The sequence below is a fragment of the Triturus cristatus genome, chromosome 5_2, assembly GCF_964204655.1.
Source record: "Triturus cristatus chromosome 5_2, aTriCri1.1, whole genome shotgun sequence".
Taxonomy (NCBI): Eukaryota; Metazoa; Chordata; class Amphibia; order Caudata; family Salamandridae; genus Triturus; species Triturus cristatus.
In genome coordinates this window covers 185,551,148-185,576,305 of record NC_140588.1, presented here as the reverse complement: position 1 = coordinate 185,576,305, position 25,158 = coordinate 185,551,148, and positions in this window count along the sequence as shown.

The following is a 25,158-nucleotide window of genomic DNA, read 5'->3' as shown; positions in this document are numbered from 1 at the left end:
TCTCCACCAGTGTCCCTGATATAGGTGGCCATCAATGATCAAAGTCTATACCAACTTACAGTTGTAGTCCTCTCCCAGCACCAGGGCATTCCTAGCAAATGGGTCATGCATTCTGCATTGTCTCAGTAAAATGCTGATTTATCTGGATTGAGGCCATACACGCTGCCCAAAAGAATGTCAGTCCCATCCAGTTTGCCTCTAATCTCCCTTCCTGTCCAGTTGGGACTGAATGACTTAAAATGGGACCCCATGTCTCTCCGATGCTAGCCCCCCCAGCATTAGAAAAATACCCTGTTGTGATCAGTTGGTCCATTTTTGTTTCAGTTTATCTGGTATGGCCCTAGCTAAGTCTATATCCTGGAGGAAAATAAACTGATCTCCATCTTTGCTTTAGGTATGGGTGCATTTTGGCCCTCTGGCTCATGGAACCAAATGCCTCTGATGTTCCATGTGATAAATGTATGTTTATTTAGCCCAGTCATGTGTATGTTATGAAAATAAAAGGTGACATGGGATTCAGAAATAAAGTAGAGAGTGTCTTCCTTCTGTTTCTCCTATGGTGCAACCTATGGCAAAGCCCTTCTCACCCGCATCTGCAGCTATAAGTCCATCTCGATCTGTGTTAACTCCAATCCTGAAGATAGAGTGGCAATGACTATCTGCCAAAAGAAACATGTTACATTTGTGTAACTTCTATTCTTTACTAATGTGGACAGATTTGGGGTGGTGGGTTTCGTTTCTGGATTCCCCTTTCCCCCCAGCTACCCATGCCCTCCCCCACTTTACTTACATATCCAATTACCATCTTGGGTAGAAGCACTAATCTTATAACAGAACATGCATAGACAAATGACAGTCTGCTGGTCTTGGAGTCAGTTCAGGCAGTTTGAGTTCGCCAGGTAGGTAGTGTTCCTCATCAGAGCCAGAGCTGGTGCTATTAGGGGATGGTGCTTGTGGGACCCCCACTTCTATCCACTGTGCATGGTGTTTGTTGAAGTTACGGCTGCTGCTCTCTCAGCTCTGGTTTGGCTCTAAGAGGCCTGTTTTATGTTTCATTATCTGGATTTTCAGTGTCTCTTTTGTTTTGGTGGCTGGTAGGCACCAGAGGGCGGCCTTTGTGGCCCTCCTCATACTTCTAAGCAGGTTCCATTTCTTCTGGGGTTCTATGCAGAAGAATGTTCTGTCACCATGGATGAGGTTCAGTTTTGGTGGAAACAGGAACATGTACCGTAAACTGCCTTCTCTGAGATGCTTCTTCCCTTCTAGAAAAGAGGACTGCTATTGCTGTTCTGCTGCAAAGTAGTCGGTAAAACAAACACTTTACTGTTCTACCCTATAAGTCGCCCTTGAGGTCGAGCCTTTTGTAACAGAATAGCTCTGTTCAGGTAATAACACAATCTTGCCACCACTGTTCTGGTGAGGGAGCTATGTCTGAGCCAAGTGCAATATGACTTGGTTCTCCCTTTCCAAGAAACAAAACTATGCCAGGTCTTGAGTGGTGATTTTGTTTACCAGACACTGTTCTAGGTACATAAGCATGCTTCTTTCTTTGACTCCCACTAGCAGTCTCACCAAAATTAATTAGTGAGAAGCTATAGAAACTTGTCACTCAAAGAATATGAAACTTATACAACCCAAGGTAATAATTTCTTCCCAACAGTCCACTGCACAAACCACCACACACGGCTCCATCGCCATTACCCGCACCACTAGTTACAGTCGGATGAGCGCAACTCCACGAAACATAGAAAACAAGTTGTGTGTCCAAAATGCCTCCCCCAAATGAGAACGGGCTGCCAAAGTTTACCAGTCCAGCGAACACGCAACTGCTTCACACAGCTAAATGCGATCAGAGCTGCGCATGCTCGCTAGGGTTCTACGAAATACGGTGTCCTTCAGGGAGCAGTACCGGCGCCATTGGTCTACTTATGATACTTGCCAACGAAACTGAAAAGGCAGCTCTCACTCTCATTGAAACATCAGAATAGTAGATGCTCGCCCTGCATTTTTGGATCTCTATATACTGTCTGGCCAGAATTGCTAATAGGACGCAATCTCGCAAGATTAAGTGTATTCCTTACCCTTGTATCCACAGCAGCGCACATTTTAGACTGGACTCTATATCTGATAGCTTTAATGTTTCCTTCCTTGAATGTACTCATGCCAGCATTTCCACCACTGGCAGCCCCCTTGAGCATGATATTTCCCACATGATTGTACTCTCATTTTGCAGATTGTAGCACATAATAATCACAGGTCCAGCAATTCCTGACGGTAACCCCCCTTTCTAAGCATATACCATGTGGCAGCAGTTTTACAGGTAGCCAAAAAATGTCAAACCAAACGAGAGGCTGTGACTGAGTGGGCAGGTTCCCATGAGTTATTTCCCAGACCATATCCATCCCAAGATATCAGGTACCATACATAACTACTGCGTCTGCGCATATCCTTGCTGGCTTTCATTGGACACTCTGGGGAACCATTAATATAAACAGTGGGAACATGAAGGCGAGCTTTATCTGAGGCAGGTTTGAGGAGGGATGTGTGGAATACTGGATCAACTTTCCTATAGATGCAGGTAATCTGTTTGATGATCTTAAATGGCCCCACAAATTTTGGCTGGAATTTGTGTTGTGTTTTGAATTTCAAATTCCTAGTTGACAACCACATCTTGTCACCTTCTTCGTACAGTGGTCCCTTTTGTCTCTTCTTATCAGCGAACCTTTTATATTGTTCTTTGGCAGATAAGACGTGCTTGCAAGTCTGATTAGCAATACAAGACAATTATCGAATATGCTCTGCTACATGTGACACTGAATCTTGCTGATATGGTATCAATAATGGAAGATTACGAGAATGATACCCACAAGTGGCAAAAAAGTAGAGAACCCAGTAGAGGAATGAGGGACTACACTGTATGCAAACTCCGCAAGCCAAAGCATCTCCTTCAATGCCCGAGGGTTATCTTTAGAGGAAACAGCGGAAGTATTGTTTGATACACTGACTGACCTTTTCAGTTTGACCATCAGTTTGTGAATGAAAACTAGTGCACAGGCCTGATTTGATCCCTAAAGTAGCACACCAGGCCTTCCAAAACTGCGAGGTAAAGTGAGTTTCTCAGTCAGACATGTTAGTGCATGGAAGGCCACGTCAGCAAACTACATGTTCTAACATTAACTGGGCTAAAGGAGGGGCAGTGGAAACTCTGATATAAGCAACAAAATGTGTCATTTTTTAAAACCTATCCACTACCACCATGATAAAGTTGTATCTTTTGTACACCGCTAACCCAATCACAAAATTAACAGAAAGATCTTCCCACGTTCTTTCTAGAGTTTCAAAGGGTGAGATTCCCTTTTGGACTGGAACAATTTGCCTTGGCTTGGGCTCATAAATCACTGTAAGAGACATACTGTTTTATATCAGTTAGCAGTTCAGGCCACCAAATGTGGCATAAGACAATTTCTTGTTCTTTTGCTCTGCCTGGGTGCCCAGTCACAAGCGTATCATGATACCAGTCGAGGACATGTGTTCTTAGTGACATTGGGCCAGATGTGCGACCGTTTTTAGCAGTCACAAACAGAAAATCAGGCTGTTTGAGAATGCTAAAAAGGGTTGTTGCATGTACAAACCCTGTTTTGCCAGTCGGGAACCTATTACCGACTCGCAAAATATAGTTTGCGAGTCGCTATTAGAATGTGGTGTGCCAAGGGTGTCCATTCCTAATAGCGAGTCGCACTGGTATGTGCAATTGTTTTGAGACCGCAAATGTGGTCGAACAACAATCGCAATTACCCCCTACTTCAAGTAGGTAGTAAGCCAAGAAGGGGTCCCCAGGATATACTGTCCCCTATGTTAATGTATGTAAAAAAAAAATTTAAGAGCAGGCGATGGTCCCACAGACCACTGCCGGCCCTTACAAAATGAAACAAAATCTTTTCATTTCTTCCTTTAGGAAAACAGTTTGCATTTGAAAAAAAAGCTGCTTTATTCTAAAAGCAAACACTGACATGGTGGTCTGCTGTGCCCAGCAGACCACCATCCCTATGATTGTAGCCCATTCCCAATGGGTCGCAAATTGCAAATTGCCTCATGAATGTTGATTAGATAGGTCATTTGCAACCCCATTGGGAAACAATTGCTAAATGTGTCCGAGACACATTAGTACATTCCATTTTGCGAGTCACAAAAAATTGCAATTGGTGACCTTCAAAACAGAATGTTTGTATTTCTCGCCCATTGTGGGCACATATAACTATGAACCCTGAAAGGATAACACTTCACATCTTTCTGCTAGGGTCTTCTAAGACCCATTTAGCAAGTTCCACTAAAGGAATGGCCTTTTGAATGTCAGCAAGGATACTGTGAATAGTGTTAGCCACTATTATGTGCTGTGGGTGAATAATAGGAGACACCGTCGTTACTTTTGTGGCGAGTCTTCCTCAATCTATTTGGACAAGGAGTCAGCCTTTATATATTCTGATTCTAGCCAGAAGGAAACACAAAGTCAAAGTCAGAGAAAAAAGTGAACAATGTAGTTGGTAAGGGGTTAAGAATTAAGCTGATTTCAGAAACAGCAGTTTTAGGTGATCTGTATATACTGTGACAGGAAATTTGGCCCACAGTTGATAATGCCTCCAGTCCTTAATGGCCTTGCCTTGCCTATTCCCTTACCTGATTTTAGCTGTATTCCCTGTATTAGGTTAGGAGGTGAACCAATGAGCAAGAGGGATACAATAGATAAATAGGAAGTAGGATATCAGAAGAGCGATTTTGCTCCGATCCGGAAACTGATAGGACGGAGGGAATACAGCGAAAATCAGGTAAGGGAATAGGGACTCCGATAGGTGGTAGATGAAGGGTGATATTTCGTTTTGACCCTTGGATATATGTAGAATACATCTTTCCTCTACCTTTTCCTCCGTTTAGACTCGCTGGTCAAAGAAGAGGATTCTAGCACATTTCGTGGTGCGGGAAGTCCGAAATATAACCATAAAAAGAGGTTCTTTACAACTAATGAGCCCCCCTTAATCACGAAAAGGTAACTATGCAAGTTATGGTAGAGAGGAGGGATTTATTATTATAATCGAGCAATTTACAAGGGTTAAAAATAACTTCGTATAAACATTTTTATCCTTCCTCCCCTCAATCTTAGAGAAGGTGCAATACGTTACTCGATTCACTACGAGGGCGGAAGAAGATGAGTTTGAGTTCATCTCACTATTCAGAGAACAAGGAGCATAGATAGATATCCCCCAATACAAAGGTGAGAATGTGCCTTCACTCAGGGAATCGTGGAGGAGCTTATAATCCGGTTATGTAGAAAGATCTAATTAACTAACATCAAGAATCGCAATTTTAAGGTGTAGGCCGGTTGCCCTTATCAATAGCATTAAAAGAAAGGGTTAACATTGGAGTATCCCCCAAGTAAAATGTGGGGTTAAAAACTGTAACTTGTGGGAAAAAGGAAAAACTATGACCTAAAACCATGTATTCAGGACAACATAATGGCCATAGAAATACAGTTTGAACGAAAGAATGGGGCTAACGCCATAACACAGTGAACGCAAAAATATGGCGCTGTAGGATAATGGCTATGTAAAAACTGTCATGATTTTTTAGAAGAGAAGAACATTAGATGAAATCAATCTTACAAAACAGGTTATAAAAAATGGATTATCTTGTACCTACACAGATAATAAATACAAGCATGACATAGGACAACTTCAGTAGAATAAATGAGAACCTTGACTTGTTTTTTGGGCATATGAACCCAAGTTTGTCATGAATAGCAACTATATGTATAACTTGGATCAGTAATTATATTTATCTGTTTTAGGAATAAAATTAACTGTGGTGGGAGACAGAATCATGTGGTCTTGATAAAGATGGTAATATCATTTTGAAGCCATCGAAACGCATCGACGCTGTGGATAAGCACAATCAAAGAACAAATACAGATTACCTATATACAGATTTATCGATGTATAATGTGCTGTATTTTAGAAACTCAACTTGATGTGCACTCGTAAAGAAGAGTATTTGAATCTTGCAATTTTGTCTGTCTCCACATTATGCTGGTCATAATTGTGTTATATTGTTTTATGTGATTGAAATCGAACTGTCATGTATTTTATGAGGTTTTCAATAATTTGATGTACTCTGAAATGTTATGTGAATTCGTATGATCTACAATGATAAATACGTTTTTTTAAAATAAAGAAAAAAAAGAAAAAAAAAAGAAATTTTCTATATAGAACCCCCTTTCTGACATAATACTTTATGCTTTCTTAATTGTTGAATCAAGGGAACATTCTCTTTTCTCTAGTTTTAGACTACAGACATCTGAACACATGCACTAAAACATTTGCAGAACAGAAAACACACAGTACCACATTAATGAATAACATTGTGCAGAAAAATACAAAAAAAATATATATCTCAAATCGATTCTTCTGCCAAAATATAGCACCTGAAGCACAGATTTGACATCATTCTCAGCGCTCGGTTCTCACAGTCAATTCTGTCGACTCCCCCAAGGGTATTAGAATAGCCCTGGGTTGTTCTCAGCTAGGGTAACAGAGTTACTTCAGAATTTGGAAGAAGAGGTATTGTCCTATGTGGATGATATTTATCTGACAGATGATGATTTAATGGATCACTTGACCCGGGTGAGCAACATAATTTGGGGGTTATGCCTCCGAGTGCTACAAATTCAATTTCAAAAAAATCAAAAATAGCCCACCTCAATGGCCTATATTTGGGATATGAGCTTTCAAGTGAAGGGAAAAGCCTGGCAGCTAACTTTTTAGAAAACTGTGCGCTGCTCCAACCTTTATTCATAGAAAAACTTACAATCCATATTGGGGTTTCTGAATTTTGGCAGAACTTACATTTTAAACTGCGCAGAAAAAGTGAAACCTTTCTACGACCTAATAATACCTGATTTTTCAGTTAAGCATTCAACACAGGAACATACAGATATCCTAATTCTTTACAAGCTGACATGGTAGCTTCAAAACACCTATACACACGTGTAAACACCACAAATTTGGTGATCCGTGTTATAGCAGGTCAATCCGGATATACTTACCTATAGTTCTGGATAACAACTGGAATACTGTTTTTTCTATTCTGGATTGGCCTAGTGACTGTCTTTTGCTTACTCATGAATGGAAACTATCTCCCAGAACACTCTGCAGTATCAAATGTGAAATTGGTCCTGAAACCTCATACGTCATTCCATCGTGAACAAAGAGACCTGTCCTTCGTGAACATTACAGCTGTTCCATGTTCTGATGGTATAGTTTGGGACAGAGTTTCATATGATGTATTTGGTCCCACTGAACTTTTGAAAATACTTCATGTATTTAAAATCTCTTTAAATTATGTCATTACCTCCAGTTCATTTTCTAACGATTGGGATTTTGAAACTGTAAATAATATGTTGTCTGGTTTAGAACAATACGCTGCATTTTCAAGCACTGAAATGTTAGAAGACACAACTGATTATGACACAATATACTGTTACCAACACTATGGTCATCACTTTTTACATAAATCCAGTACTCCAAGTAATGTTCTTACATACCACCAATGGGAACATTGCCCAATACCACCGAAAGGTAGTTCACAAACGTTTGCACAGATGTTTTCTTATTTTTCAGGGTTTAAGACTTCTGACCCAACCTCATATTACTGTAAGGTTACACCTACAACTGCACAGAAAAATATGCTACCAAACACCAAACAGGTTAACTCTTCACCCTTTATTTCCCAACTGTCTGAACAGGGTTTTGACTTATGGAAAGACACTATAGACATAAAATCGGTCTGGGGTTCAAAGGACTGGCAGGTTCAAGGAACAGAAGCACAATTTCGAGCGTGCCTCATTCCACAGTAGATCATATTTCTGAATGACACTGTGCAACAGACTTCCTGTCTTCGACTAGCCAAGAACAAAGATTTGAATACACCTTGGATTCCCTCACCATCACACTTTGAGGGGTGGCAAAACTTTACGACACATGGTGGGGAGACAGTAGATGACAGCATGCATACCATTTCATACAATTTGTCTGACCCCAATTGGAAGGGATGGTTAGTTTGGCCCACAGACACAAATAGGTGTCAGTCAAGATTCAGGGGTACCACGGAAGGGTTTAGTATCCATAGGCCAGACCAACGCAATGTACAATGAGAACATCCGGGGTGGTGACATCATACAGTGTTGGGAAGTTATGCCTCAATTGGCTAAAACCCTCAGCACTGTCCCAGGTGAAACAACACTTGTCCTTACTATCAGAAGACATGGATTTAAGGGACTTTTTATTGGGTCCCTGAAAGCCACTCCAGAAACGTTTCTTATACGCTGTTTATAATTAAATCTAGAAAATCTCTCCACAGGAAGCAACAGAGAGACTTCGTAAAATTGATAGAATTAACCTAGAAAAAACCTTAGCGGTAGTTGATAATGGTATGACTACATTAACATCCAGGATTTATTCACTGGGAAAAATTGTATCTTCAGCTATAGATATACTAAAACAGGATTTGTCCATACTACAACATGGACAATCTCAGTCATGTTCTATTATGTTGCTAAGCTGGATGCTACAATCATTGCGTTCTGGTTATATGCCTTGGCGATGTATCAACAGTATGTCCCTGTTCTCTGCATACAATCTAAATAAGAAGCAGATAATAATGGCACAAAGAGGAGCAAAATATACAATGCTGTGTATTGAAAAACTAGACCAATTACCTTTCACTGTGGCAGAGTCAACATCCACAGAATGGTTAATTCCTGGCCATATAACGTTACTGGTCAGAACTTTCCAAGATCAGTTTTGCCTAGAACAACAGGCAGGCAGAAATAAAGAATTGGGTAAGGAATTCATCAAGGAATCTTTGGAATTGCCGTAAAGATTTCAATGCAGGAGTGGGGACATGGAAGTTTTTCTAAGCGGTACAGACTGCGAGAACTCTTCAAGTATATCTCTCATCTACAAGGATATCATGCTTCACTGGGCCTGTAATGGTTCAGTTGCAAACTTGTCCTGTTATTTAAAAGGGCCCCCGGCTGCTGTGCTTAATCCGGTGTTCAAGTGGCTCTTGAATGGGAGTTACTTGATGCCGAATGATCAAGGTTGTTGTAAAATGCTTCCGGCCATCGCATATCTTTTCACTGTAGGCTCCAGGATTACTTGTTGTATGCAAGTATTGTTTCCACCGACCCAAACCGTCAGGGAGGCGCCGTTATGGCCTTCGTAGAATTGTTCCTTTATACAGTTTGATACTCTGAGCCGGTTACAGAAAACCGTGCCCTTAATCTCCACCGGAGAGACTTTTGATCATCAGGTCGCAAGGTCCTCAGCTGAGATACAGACACTAGTACGAATAAACTGCCCTTTCCATTTCACGGAAATGGTACCCATGTATCGGTAACATGTCTGATACGTAGGGTATAGTACCCTTATTTAAGCCCATAGGTTCTGGGCTAGTAAGCACCTTTCAGACAGTCTTCGGAGTGATCCAGCCTTCATAAACTCCTTATTTGGAAGCATTTTTAGAGGACTTCCGCTGATCCTGTTAGTAATGATGATGATGATGATATAAAGCTTATTAAGCGCTCGAATGCCGAGGCGTCTTGGCGCTAGTGTGTGTACGCAGGGCAGGGACTGAGCTAGATCTACTCAGGAGTAAACAGCTGGGATTTCAAGGCTTTCCTGAAGGATAGAAGGTTAGGCTGCAGTCTCAGTGACACTGGCAGTTTATTCCACAGTTGTGCTGCACAGCTAGACAAAGACCTGCCACCCCATCTGGCACGTTGAAACTTTGGGGTACAGATCAGGCCAAGGCTGGCCGACTGTAAGTTTCGTGAGGGGGTATAGAGCCTGAACATTTCCTGACAGTCATCTGAGCCCCCACCGTATCATGCCTTGTGCACCAGGCAGAGCACCTTAAATTCAATTCTCTGCTGGACGGGGAGCCAGTGTAATGCACTTCTTCCCTGTGACGTAGGATGACCCTTAGGGAGCTTTAGGATTACTCATACTGCAGCATTCTGCAATGATTGAAGTTTGCTGATCTGATGTTTATCAATGCCCAGAAACATCGCATTACAATAATCCAATTTGGACAGAAAAAGAGCAACCATTACAGTCTTCTGTAATATGAGGGGAATAAAAGGGAACATTTTACGAAGAGTCTTTAGCAGAAAAAAACTGTCAGACGTTAAACTGTTGACCTGTGCCGACATATTAAGTTTATTGTCAAAAATGACCTCAAGATTCCTCACCTTCCTAACAGGGGGAGGACATTCCCCAGCCTCCGACGGCCACCAAGAATTGTTCCATAGTGGTGTTCCATTGCCAAACTCAATCACTTCTGTCTTTTCTGTATTAATCTTCAGAAAACTTAGACTCATCCTGATTGTCATTTTTCTACTACGCAATGGATGTCCCAGTCACCAAATGACACAGCAAGGTAGATCCCCTGAGGGTACCACTTTGGGTATATAAACAACATATCTTCATTGAGATAGGAGAGGAGAAAAAGGACTTCCATACTGATACACTGACACAAGACGCTGAGGTTCCTGCATGCAGTTGTCTTACATCCCTTGTGGGGTGTCCATCTCGAGACCAAGATGGGGTCCCACAGTCGCTCACTTCAGGTAATGGGGTTGGCTTTATCCTAGGGAGATTCTTGGCTCTACATAGTTAGGGTAGCATCGTAGGAGTATACATTATTACTGTCATGTATTCTTATACCTGCCTGTATTAATTGTTTTAGCACAATGGTAGGAATTTACCATCCTTTTACTCTGTTGGTGCATGTAATCATTTATATCTGTTTCTGTCTTATGGTTGTTTTACACTAGAATGACACCGGTGTAGTGGAGACGGAGTTCTATGTACACACATTGCTATGTTAGCATAAGCACCTTAGATGTAAAACGCCATCTTGCCACTTTGCAGCTTTTGCACACAACACTGCAGGTAGCTGTTATTACACGAAAAACTGCTTGCTTGCTTTTTCTTCACATGAGAACGGTCTGTTGTTCACATCCCTAGACGTGCACCGCGACCTCAGTCTGAACACTGTGTGCAGAAGCCGTCAAGGTCAAATAACAATGTATGCTTTTGAATTCAGGTTGATCAGCCCACGCTCTAGACATAACACGCACACAGCTGCAAATATCTGAAACTCGGGTGCCTTTAATATTGCATTTGCATGCATGATTCAGACACTTGGAGAAAACCTTTCCAGACACAGAGAGCAGAGCTGATCCTGAGATGTTATTCACCTAAGCTGATATTTGCGGTATGGGGTTCCCCTTTCAAGCCTAGAGACCTTCTATTAGTTTCATAAAACTAGTTTACTAGCGAAGGGAGGGTGGTTGTTTTCCATTATCATTTGTAATATGATTTCTCACTTCATTTTCTAAGGTATTGTAACAATGCTGATGGTTTTGTTTTTAATCATATGTCTGCTTATGTTAGCCAAGTACTGCACCTTAGAGCACGTAGTTAAAAATAAACATTTTAAACTTTACTGTGTCTCCGATTACTCTTGTTGTGGGCTGAAATGAGAATAATACCAAAAAAGGTGTTTCTGATTCCCACCATTCCTGAGAGTACTCCAAGTCGCTTGTTCTGGGTTGTCTAATCATTGGTAGCTTCGAGATGATACGGAGAATGAATGAGACACTGATGCTAGTCGGATAGGGGTCTGGGTACTAAGGTGTGTTTTTGGTACACCGCAATTCACTGAGGTCCTGGTTTCCTGTGCATAGTTCTGTGCACGAGCAGAATCCCTGCAACACTGGTTCAATAAATACTTATTGAAAATGTCCCCACTGTTTATTCATTGTACATATCTGAGACAAAGTGAGCACGAGTGACTAAGCAAAAGGTACTGTACAGTTTCCACGATCCCTGATGGGACAGAGTTGCCATGTTTGATAGTTGCCAAGAACTATTCTCTCCTTGGTAAGAGGAGTTTACAGTGGCACTGTGAGCTAGCTGGTATACAGGCAAACATACCCGGTGGGGGTGCCTGGAATCAGTCTGGTCACCAAGTCCACAAGCTATGTTGTCTAAACGCGCAGATCCTATGTAGGTTTATAGGAACTACACTACACCATCTGTCACTGGCTTCTCTCTGTTGAGTGGCTGGAAGGCTCATCACAGAGTTCATTAGTCCTTATGCAGATTCATACCTCCAGCACCACTCTGCCTCTTTCCTTCCCTAAGTTATGTCTTCGATGCTGCCTATTGTTCTTTTCATCACAGCCTGTCCAGCATATTGAGCTAGGCCGTTGCACAGTTTTCTGGCAGATCTTGTTGCCCTCAGTCAATTTGGCATCTCAGTTGCACTTTCCAGGGCATCTGTTTGCAAAAGTAGGTTCCCGTACTGCTGATGGTTTTCCTTCACCTCCGATTTGGGGGTTGGCACTGCAGGATCACAGGAAGATTTAAGGCAGCTCTGGAAGGAGCTCTGTAGATTGTTTGTTACTCCATGAGCTGCCGGCCATGCCCCCCATACATTTAACCTCTGCTACACCACAATTTGAATTTGGTTGGCTTAATAAAATGGGTTATCCCTTCATATCTCTGACCAAAGCTGCAGGCGACTAATGTGGGATGGAAAAACTGTGCTGCCTATTCACAAAGTCATTTTTGAGTATATAAATAAGTATTTCTATAATACTCTTTCATGCCTTTATGAACTGATTCCAGAACATCTAAAAGGGTAACAAAGTGTGGATATAGGTTGATTAATAATATGAAACTTGTATGAATAGAAATCCCTATCCCTATGGCAGAAGATATTTACTTGATGGCAGCCGCGGTCTGTGCACGTAACAGCTGTGGGGAGGGTGAGAGGGGATTTCGAGGGTCGATGCAGAGGGGAAATTAAATAAATAATTATTTTTCCCTTGGCATCGTCCCTCCAAATCCCCCCTCATCCCGCCCAACCGCACCACCGCTGTTACCTGCACGGATCGCGGCTGCTTGGTGGATTCTCTCATGAACTTGACATTTCTTCCAGAAATCAAAGATGTTTTCCATTGCCAAAAATCTCTAAATGAGTCCCAATGCTTCCTGCATGACATGCCTTATTTAATATCAGTTTTTAAGCATGTGCAGAATTTTTTTGAAGCTCGTGGTTAGTGGGCATGCACTTGTGTCCAGAACACAGTAATAGTTTTGATGTGACTAACAAGTGTCTTTGCAAAACATGACCAGAACAATACCCATTTCACTAACGCCTTGCATCTCATCGCTAATGAGATGCAAGGTAGGCGTTCCCGACTGAAATTCAGCGAAAATAGTCGCTAACACAGCTCCTCACTATCAACAAGGATATCGCTAACCCGCCTAGCGACATACAAAGTTGCGCTAACCGCGTATATCGCCGGTTTCTAACACCTGCTAATTTTCTGACTTACCTATATGTATATTGGGAGGTGGATAGTGAAGCTAAGTCCACATCTCCCTATCAACAATGTTTTTCCTATCGCTGCTTTTATCGCTGGAAATCCAACGATATTGCCGCTTTTCGCCGCTATTTCCGGGATTTCTATTGCCGCGGCGATGCGCGTTGATAATAGTGCGCTAACCGGGCGATAGAATCCGACGATAGACGGCGATAGAAATGTTCACGCTACACACAGCCAGCGATAATTATCGCTGCCGCTTGATGATATGCCCCTAAATACTCATGCAGATTAAGGCTCTGGAGATCAGAAGTTGGAGATCATACTGATGTTATAGAACCCTGCATGCATCAGTACTCCTACCAAGGGAAAGCTGCAGCAAGCAAAAGTCATGTTTCATAAGAGATACTCTCATGAGACCACAAGACTCCATTTTACCTCAGTGCACCCTCATAGGAAATCAAATATATATCTTTGTACAGGTGATTATGGTACCAGCAATATTCCCTCAATGCAGTGCTTAATTTGAGCCAGTGGTTGCAGGTAGGGCCCACCGGCACACTTTTTTTAGGACTGGCAATTATATTTCCTTATTAGACTTTGACCCAAAGTAAGAGAGATAAAAAGAAGAGAAAGAAGACAGAAAACAGTGAAAAATTGAGAAAGCAGGGATTAATACGAACCTGCAAAAGTGAAATAAAGGGTCAGCTCGTGGAAGCAAGAGGCATGAGGTGGAATCAATTTTACGCACATTTGGTATTTGGTAATCACGAATATTCGTCATCTACGGCTGTGGGCTTCTGAGGAAAACGTTTGGGACCTGCACTTAATACTTTACAAATTAAGCACTGCCCCAATGTGAACTTAAATCAAGCAATGTTGAAGGCATTGTAGAACACCGTACTTGTGAAAATCTTATGGACTTAATGAAAATGAAGCCTGATGCATTTCTACTCAAATGCTTTTCATCTGAGCACAAGATGTCTGCCATATTCTTTGAATGCGAACACTCATCAAATCTAGTCACTGACCTCTGCCTGAGAAGTAAATTCAACGCAAACCAGTCCAATGCAAAATACTTTACATTGGAGACAAAAGACAAACATTGCACCCGGATGTAAATGTAGGTCAGGGTGGATCCTAGCCATTTCTAGTGCGTGTTCGAGATCCAACTTACTCCTCATTATCAATCGATATGGTACTTTTTACCCCAAGAAGAGAGTATTAGTGAAGTCACTCCATCAATCATGGCCACTAATTGGCTCCTGATTTTTAATCGTGCCACCAGTTCGCTGTGCTTTATTCTAACCATAGAAAAGTCAGCAATATTACTGTTTGTTTATGTATGTGCATTTTTGCAATGAAGATAACCCCCTTACAGCAAAAGTCATTAAATCATTGCATAAAACATTTAAGACAGCAATTTCATACACCATTCACACAGCTATGTTCCGTTTAATAAACCTCATTAAAGCAACTCATTACTACATTATAAAAATGTTAATCACATAACAAATCTCATTTGTATACCCGCCCCCATACAATTTGTTTGAAGTGTGAACGCCTGTCTCTGTCAGCCATATTTTCAGAAATAATGTACGAAGAGAAAGAATACATTGGAAAAAAAAGCAACACGGTTTGAAACTATTTTACGTATAAATCACAAGACAGGCATATCCTCCTGTTCCTGACAAGACCACTCCTGAACCCACCTCTATCAATACACCATATTGATTATAATGTATTTTCATAAATTGGGCCCTCACTTCTGGGTGCCATAATTCATTCAAATGTCTCTGTGAAGAGAGTCCGCAGGTGAACAATACTCCTACTTTTAGGGCCAGATGTACGACAGATTTTTCATGCGCAAATGGGTTTTACGGCCGTTTGCGCATGCATAAAACCTGTGGGCCATGTACTAACCCTATTTTGCGAGTTACAAATTAAACAGCGAATCACAAAATAGGGTTAGCCACTCACTATTAGGAAGGGGCGTTCCAAGGGCGTCCCTTCGTAATAACGAGTATGAACCCTATGTAAGAATGTTTTGCGACTGCAATTGCGGTCGCAAAACACTCGCAGTTTACCACTCTCTTCAAGAGGGTGGTAAACCATTCACAAACGGGAAGGGGTCCCTAGGGGGCCCCTTCCCCTCTGTGAATGGGTGCGCAAACATTTTTTCAAAGCAGGCAGGGGTCCCAGGGACCACTGCCTGCCCTTAAAATTAAACCAAAAAGTTTCTTTTTTTTAAATGCATCCCGTTTTCCTCAATGGAAAACGGGCTGCATTAAAAAAAAATAAACTGCTTTATTTCAAAGCGGTCTCAGACATGGAGGCCTGCTGACCATAGCCAGCCACCATCCCTGGGAGTGCTAGTTATTCCCAATGGGGTCGCAAATTACAACAGCCTCAATAATATGCATGAGGCATGCAATTTGCGACTCCATTGGGAATCTCAAACAGTGTCTCAGACACTGTGGTACATTGGCAATTGCGACTCACAATTTGGCGCAATTTGCGACTCGCATTTGCCAATGCTCGTACATCTGGCCCTTAGTCTCCCCTCTAATTTTCTTACATAGCTTTGAAAAGACCCACCCTACACAGAGTGTTCAGTTTTTCCCTTGACCAGACATATCTTTTGCATGTTTGTCAAATATTTAGGGGCAGATTTATGTTCCCTGGCGCATCCCTGCAAATCAGCAGGGATGCGCCAGGGAAGATGCGTCACGCGAGTTTGCCCTTGCGACACTGCAGATGCGCCGCATTTACAATGCGCTGCATTGTGGCGCAATGACAAGCAGATGCGTGACGCATCTGCCGGCGTAAGGTTGGCGCATTGCTGGAGTTGCATCGCAACCGCGACGCAGCTCCAGCAAGGCTCGGGGTGCCCCTATCCCTAACATGCTGCGTCAATCCTTACGCCTGCTTCAAGCAGGCGCAGGGATTTGACGCAGCATGACCGGAAAAGTGACTGAGTGAAATCTTGTAGATTTCACTCAGCCACTTTTCGGAGGCGTTCCTGCGCCGGAACACCCCCCCTGTGCAGGTACGCCCACATGTGGCGCAAGCTTTACAACGTGACGCATCTCCCTAGATGCGTCACGTTGTAAATCTGCCGCAGCATGGCGCTGGCTTTGCGCCGCCGCTGCGTCACAAAAGTGACGCAACGGCGGCACAAAAGTGACGCACAGGGCTTATAAATCTGTCCCTTAGTTGGCTGTACAATAGTAAGTAGATGTACTTGTCAAAGCAGAGGTCCCCGACCCGTCGAAATATGCAACATTTTCTTGACTCCTGAAGAAACCCACCTGTAACCTGACAAATTAAACCAACTGCTAGCTGGTTCGGTAGGGGACTGGGAACTAAAGTCAGCCCTAGAAAAACTCTCTCTATTAAACTCATTTAGTAAATATACCTAGCGAGTCCGACCATCTCAAGGAGGATTTGGGGGTGGAAAATGAAATGTATAGCTACAAGAAGATTCTATGCATTCTGTTGGGGTGGTTTTACAGGTGTGATAGCTGTTTTTTCCTCTGACCAGTCACCCCTAAAAGCAGCCCAGCTCTCTTCCGACCTCTGATCTCCCAATACCTCCCACTATTCTTTACAGTGAAATTACTTCACAACTTCTACAGGATGCTGAACAAACACCACAATGTGAACCATGACTGGCAATCGGGCATCAAACCAGTGGGAAAAAACAGCAACCATCCCTGAAAGTATGAAGTAACAGCAAGCATTTGCACTGGAATACATTCTGTAGTATACCGCCAGCAGCAAATCCAGATACAGGTTGTGTTGTTGAGCGAGGACAAAATCAGAAAATGTCAGGACCCGTATTATACTGAATGATTAAAAAAAAATTTTTGGTAATGGCATCAGGCAGTAGTTAGGTCGAGTTGATTTCAATGATATCATTGTTAATAGAGATCGAAAGTACCCATGCTTTGGAATATACTCTTGTGCTTGCCAACCAACAACTGTGTCTGGCTGGAATCACAGGCATGTTGTGCCTAGACTGCTGCATTGTAGTGAATACCAAAACGGTAGTAAGTTTAGGATTTTGTCTTAAGTTAGTTCTGTGAATTGGGCCCAATGATCATGCAGCTCTGATACCCATAAGGGCCAAAACGCCCACCGCCACCACCCCCAGCGTTCCTCAGCCCCCACTGGACATACACTTACCATGCACGACACAAGAGCCACAAAAAGCGCATGATGATGCACATAGCCAAAAAAAAGACAAACGTGTTGCCAGAAGAACAAGAAACAGTCACACAGCACTGAAGTAACATTCAAAAACTTTATTGAAATACAACACAAAACACCAATGTGGAAGACTCCTGTCGGGTCCGTCAGGGACAATCTCGATGTCACAGCCTGGAAAATAAAGCACAAAGGCCCACATGCATCAAAGCAAAAGCCAGTCGCAAACGGGCAGATTCTCAGAATCTGCCACTTTGCGACTGGGATTTTTGCATTTGGGATGCATCATCCCAAATGCAAAAATCGCAATTTAAGGAATCTCTAAATTGCGATTCCTTAAATTGCTATTGCATTTAAGGAATCCCAAATTGAGATTCCTTAAATGCAATGCATGAAAGTTTAAAAATTAGCGATTTCGCAAATAGGGGGAGTAAATTACCATGAAGTTGAACTTCATGGTAATTTGCAAAAACTTTGAAAAATGCACTAAAGTGCATTTTCCAAAGTTCCATTTTACACACACTCATGCCCTTGGGGCATGTGTGTGTGCAAGATGTATTCATATGCAGATTTCAGGGGTGCAACAGGGTGTCTTTTTGACGCCCTGGCACCCTTGAAATAGCATGAGCAATTTGCGATTCTCTAATTGAGATTAGCAAATTGAGAAAGTCTTCCCATTCATTCCTATGGGCCTCTAGGCCCATAGGAATCAATGGGGAGGTATTCCTTAATTGCGACTCGCAATTTGCGAGTAGCAATTAAGGAATGTTTAGAAATCGCTATTTTGTAAGCGATTTCTACATGCATAGCCTTTTGCTATTCCTTATTAGCGAATCCTTATTTTTCGCTATTAAGGAATCGCAAATGGCATTGTTGATGCATGTGCCAGAAAATCAGGACGTGTGTCATGCGCACATCAAAGGAGCGAGACCCAGAGAAACAGAGAAGGAAAGAAAGCCAGAGAGAGAAAGAGATGGAAGGAAAGGGAGAGAGAGAGAGAGAGAGAGAGTGAGAGAGAGAGAAGGAAAGAAAGGGAGAGAGAGAGAGAGAGACACCGCCGCCCCTGCTCACCCAGGCCCCACTGCTCACCTGCTGCCACCGGTGTGTCCACCAGTGGGCATACCACATACCCGTGCAAGCTCCAGGCCCCGGTCCCGCCACCATGGCATGGTCCACATCATGCGGACCCGGCCCGCCGCCCAGCAGGTCCCACACATGATGCTGAGTCCTGAGTCATCAATGGCGGAGACCACATCAGTGCACACGTCATCATCGCAGGCTGCACACCCGCTCAGCTATTTCGGTGCCACTAACCCTGTGCAACGCCAGTCAGCGCCATGTGGTGGTAGGCCCATGACGGCGCAAGGCTTCGGGTGCCACTGACCCTGTGCGCACCAACTCATGGGCCCTTTATGATTGAGAACGTGGAGCGTCTGTCATCCAGTCACCACCGGCAGAAGGGAATGTGACGTTGTCTGCCCCTTATATTTGCTGGGTCACATGGCCTGTGACGCCTCTGCCGGATGGGTGTGGTGTGTGTGCAAACCTGCCCTCAGGGAGTGGCTGTGACATGCTGACAACTAGACCAGTGACCTGCACACCACCATCGTGTATGCCTGCGACAGGTAGCTATGTGGGCCCCCCCTCGGAGCGTAAGTGGAGTTGTCTGGCCTGGCATACACCGGACCAGCGCAGGGCTTGCAACAATGACTCGGGGGGCTCAGGGCGTGGTTCAGTCCATGTCCGGACAAGGAAGTGACTAATGCGTGTGTCCCTGTTGGAGTGTCCACGGCACCCAGAACACAGTAGGCAATGTGGCACACTGTGACTGGCATCCCACGAGAGGAGCATCATTGACATAAGGGGAATCACTGTCCCTACATTCATCCACACATTCATACATGAATGATGAAAGACATGACACAGCAGTGCGTTACTGGATGTTTATTGCACATCCAGTGGAGTTTTGCAGCTGGAGCGGTACAGGGACATGAGAAGCACACTTCACAATATGGGCCCGTGGAGGGCCAGCCAGAGTCCATCCAGGGATGACAAGTACTGCGGAAGAGGAAGGGTACAGTCCGCAGTCTGGTTGCCGTGTCATTGTTCATCAAGCAGGATATGGCAGTCCATGTAGCGGTCCAAGGTGAGTGCATCGGACTGTATCGGGGGTCAGTGGAAGGTCACGGGGCCATGTGCGGCACCAAGCGGAAACAGGCCAGGTGGCGGAACTGAATGCTAGTGTCTCCTTCTGAACTCAAACCCATCCACGTCCTCGTCCTCGGATGTGCGCTCTGCCCCACCTATGGGTGTTGCAGTACCGGCTGCAATACTGTGTGCCACTGACACAGCAGGGGCCGGAGGAGGATTGTCGGCCGTACTGTGTGGCAGTGACACATCAGGTGCCGGAATGGATACGCCTGCCGCACTGTGAGGCACTGACACACCAGGGGGCGGAGATGTGGATGGTGTGGGGGCAGCAGCATTCATCAGCACTACACCTTGTGGCAGCAATGCCATGATGAGGATCTGCAGGGCATGGTAGATCCCAGCTAAATTTCGCTGATGTGCAGCGGTGGCTGCCACCCTTGCTGCCTCCATCTGCACCATGTCCTCCATGAGCCTCTGCATGTGTGCCAGCTCACGGCTCGGATTGCTGGAGCAGACAGGTGTTCTTCTCTCCGCGTCATGACTCCAGCTATGTTAGTCAGGGGTCATTGGAGACCATGGAGCGGGCCATGGGTGTCCGTTAGGGACTGGAGCTGGTCCCTGATGGGACCTAGACACCAATGGATGGCGTCCAGTTTGGTAGCCATGATGTCGAACCCCACCCGCACCTGCTCATCCATCTCCCTCTGGCCCTCTAGCGCACAGCGTTGGAAGGCCATGTGTTGTTCCTGGGGGTCTTGGGAGACTGCCGGAGCTGTGGGTGCCTCCTGCTGGGTGGTTTGGATAGTGGGTTGGGTCTCCTCGATGCAGCTAGGCTGCCCTGATCCTGGAGGTGAGTTGCGGATGATGTCAATGATGTCTTGGAGGGCTTGGGTGCCGATGCTGGGGGTGTCCTCCTCGTCATCAGTGAAGAGTGGCTGGGACTGCTCTGCAGGAGGTGTTGACAGTGCCCCTGCAATGTGAAGGGGAGATGGTGTATAACAATGTGTCTACATGTATGTAACCGCATGGTACATGTTGACATTCAGACAGCAGGGCATTGTACACTGTGACAGTCTGTAGATCAGGGCCATGACCCAGAGTTAATGTGGGTGTGCACTGTGCTCTGCTTGATTGTGCAAGTGTGCCATTGTGGCCATCTCCACCCGTCACCCCAGTGCCTGGTGGTCACTCACCCTGATGCGGTTGTGTTGTGTCCTGTCGAGCAGTGTCCGGTCCCCCGACTCCAGCCACAGTCTCCACACTGATGTCTGTTGACACCAGCTCCTCCATGTCATCCAGCACGAGCTGTGGCGCTGGGCTTCCACCTCCAGTCTGCATTGCTGCCTTCTGGTTGGCTGCAAGCTTATCCTTGGTCTTTCGCTTGATGTCAATCCATCGCCTCTTAGCCTCGTCCATTGACCTCTTGTGTTCTCCAGCGGCATTCACCTTGTCCATGATGTCCCGCCATTTTCCATTTTTGGTGCCCAATGACACGTTGGTGGTGAGGAACAGTTGTTGATGGTCTTCCATCACCTCCGTGACTAGGATCCTGTTTTCCTGCGGACTGAACTTCGTCTTCCTCTTCTTCTTGTCCTTGTCCTTCCCTGTCCCCGAGGTCCCAGGCTGGTCATCCGGGGTGCTTGTGGGGTAGCGCTCGACCTCTGCACCTGCTCTGGCTGCCTCCATGGTGCTTGGGTGTTGGTCAGTTTGTGTTTGAGTGTTTTTTCTACTTTTATAGTGATTTTTCCCTCCTGCCATGTGTGTGTTGCAGGCCTGGCGCTGCTTATCGCTGATTTCCTCATCGCGCTTTGGCCCATCGCATGTTTTTTCGCGTTGAGATTTGTGGTTTTATCTCCATCGAGGTGGTTGTATCGCGGACATTGGCCGCGGTTTTGGCAGACTGTCGCATGGTACCGCCTTGTTGTGAATTCCACGTTGACACAGGGTTATTTTCCCGAGATAGGCTGCGATGTGTAAAGTTACGTTAGCATTTTTTGGTGATGTTTAGCACACGTTTTTGTGAATATCCCCCTAGATGTCTTAGAAATTCAGAGAGAGACTGCAGTGAGTAAAAAAACGTATCAGCTATATTGTCCCTCAACCGGAAGAAGCAAGAACAGGTTCAAACTTACATGAAGACACTTGGCATAGTCCTGTTTGCATATAGAGTTACATTTTACGCCCTAGGAACAATGCACAAGGTCTACTTAAAAAGGAGGATTAGGTGTCTTCAGGAGGACTCCTCTCATTATAAACCTATCCAGCACCTTTGACCAGTCAATAGTGCAAACAATTTGCAAGCCAAAGTTCAGGGGACTTACATTTCGGAGCAGGCTCCTCAACATACAGTGATCAAGTCTCTGGAAAGACCTCTGACCAACTCTGAGAACACTTAAACCATCGGCTATGTAGAAGACTGATAAAAAATAGAGCTGGTTAAGCAAATATTTGAGTGAAAATTTACCCCAAAAGATGTCGGGGTGATCTCTTCACGTTAAGCCAACCCCTCCTTGTATCTGCCTCACAACACAGAATAGTTGTACCGCCCCTCACTGCTTCATCGCCTAGTCTGGTGGGTTAAGTTTATGTCTTGGCCATTCCCTGGTGCACTCATTTAGTTACAAAGAGGATGTTAGTGAAAAACACAGTTACTGAAGATCGTTGCCTGAAATTCTAACTTCAATCCAGGGCAAGGCCAGACCATAACCTACTCAGCTCACATCAAGCAGTGAAGCAGATACTTTGGAGTGTCTCTAATCATACATTGCTATTAACCGTTTGCATTTCCACATAGTATCAGCAGTGTACAAGTCTGTCTGAAACAACGCTGTGTGGGCTGTGTGTTTGGTATAAGACGACATGTTTAATATTAAACAAATGCCAGAAGTACCACGGTACTGTATTTTTTAAGATTTATCATGGCTTTGAGGTTTTATCTGATATCCAGGCGGCTATGTGCATGGCCAACACAGTGGTTTTAGTTTGTCCTCAGCCTGATTACTGCTGAAAGTGCAGCCTCTTTCTGCTCAACCATATCATCAAGTTTGGTCATCTTTGATTGCACTTGTGTTATGACAAGCAAAGGTAAGATACATCTCTGACAGCTGTGCTGCACATTCAGCCTATGATCACTCTGCAGACTTGGCATTTAAGTTCAGGACACTGACTCTTTGATGCAACATATTATCCTGGCGCCATTATGATATGTGGTATAGGATGGCACTGCATTTACACAATGAGGACTGTGGTCTCTACTTGCTTCTTTCAGAGTGTCTATATATGTTTATCTAGGCATATCAAGATAAACATTGCAAAGAGTGACTATGTGGGGCTGCATTAACTAGGACCTAAAATAGGATTAAAGTACGCTTGGGAATCTGGGACTCCCCTAGTCTCCAAACAATGCACTTAGGATTGTGTGAATCCTGAAAAATACAAAAAAATAAACAAATGGTAGACAGAAACCTGTAATATGTGTATTCAGGGCTGGACTCGGAACGCAAATTGGCCTTAGCAATTGAGTCGGACTGACCGCGTGGGGGTTGCAAGTGTTGAAAACACTGCAGCTGCTTTTGTTACAGAGGCTGATATTGCAGAACCGGCCCCCGGTAACCAAAACAGCCCTCAAGGGGTCCAAAACTGGCCCCCACCCTGGCGGCCCATTGGGGAAACTCCCGGTGCCCTCTACGACCAGTATGACCCTGTGTGCATTTCGGATTTTTTCACTGTAACTACACCACATTGGGTATGGAATCTGCAGTTTTATTTGTTATAGTCTCTGACAGATGATGGACATTTTTTATTGAACCTGCCTTCTAATAAATAATGTTAGTGTGACCTTTACTGGTTAACACAATAGAATTGCAAATGTGATACATCTAGATGATACATCATATGCTTGCAGAATGACTTAAGTTAATCAAGAAGTAGCATTTTTTAAACCCTCTCTGATGTAAACAACATGTGTCATACACACTGCTAAAGTATCAGGTAGTCCAGTGCAAGTACTGTCAAAGTGCATCATTGTGTTTTCTAACAGTAACCCTTTTTCAAAATAAAAGTTATATCTTAATGGATAAAAATGAAGAGGTGTCTGATGTACATGCCACGAGGATGACTTAGTAAGTTAAGCGCCTTCTTCGGTGGTTGGCGGTCTAGATGCTGAACACCGAGGGAACTAAAAGCATGGCCGCTATGCGGGCGCGCCGCTGGCGTGTCTAAGGCGCGCCAAAGACAAGCCAGTCTGCACCCATCCGCGCCTGGCCCGGGCCTAGGGCCAGCCACTCTGCCGGTTTCAGACCTCAATCTACTTCTAAATGTACCTACTCCAGAGAACAGCTAGTAGACATCAACAACAGAAGTAACTGCGGCTTCAGCCTTAGCCCTGAACCGTTTTTTGTACTTACCCACTGTCTAGAGTGCAATTTCCATCTCTGCCCCACAATGCCGCAACGGACAAGACCCCGCCCTAAGCTTGTCGTGAAAGGTCCACGCAGGACCTAATCAATCATCTGTACCTTGATTAATGCACGCTCCCTATGTAAACATGCCTCAGAATTTTGCCATGTTTATGGAAGCTCAAGCTGTGGACTTAGCTTTTCTCACTAAAACCTGGGCATATGCTGCTTCAGGCCCAACCTGGCCATTGCTGTCCCAATTGGCTACACTATTTTTAAGCAAGATAGGGCTGGAAAAAGGGGTGGTGGGCTGGCCATAATACATCGAAGTATTTGGAAAGGGACATTGAATACCCAAACCATCTGTCAACTCTAGAATCTGTTTTGTTTAAAATCTTAACAGACAATCGTTATTCCTTCAATGGCCTACTGCTTTATCGTCTGCCAGGCCCCAGGGCAGACTTTAAAAATAAAGTGGGGCTGTCCCTGGATGTGATATCTCAGTCATCGGACTTCCCTCTTCTAGGTGACTTCAATCTACACCTTGAAGACCTGTCAGACAGGGATGCTGTACATTTCATCAACACTATGGATAGCTTATGTCTTACGCAGCAAGTAACCGGTAGCACCCACTCAGCAGGGCACTTATTGGATGGTATTTTTTCCAACAATAGTGTTCTACAATGTTTTACATCGCGCCCGCTTACCTGGTCCGATCACAAAGCCATCATGTTCTCCCTCTCTCTTCATCAATTAGGATTTCAGAACTTAAGAAATAAGCATTTTAGATGTTTCCGACAATGGAACAAAATTGAACCTGTTACTCTTTTAAGCTCTCTAGCCCTAAATCCCCCTGAATACAATAACGACCTCAGCATAGTGGCAGTTGTCTTTGAAGAGTGGATTCTCAACTCAATTGACCAGGTCATACCTGAAAAATCCATCACTAACCTA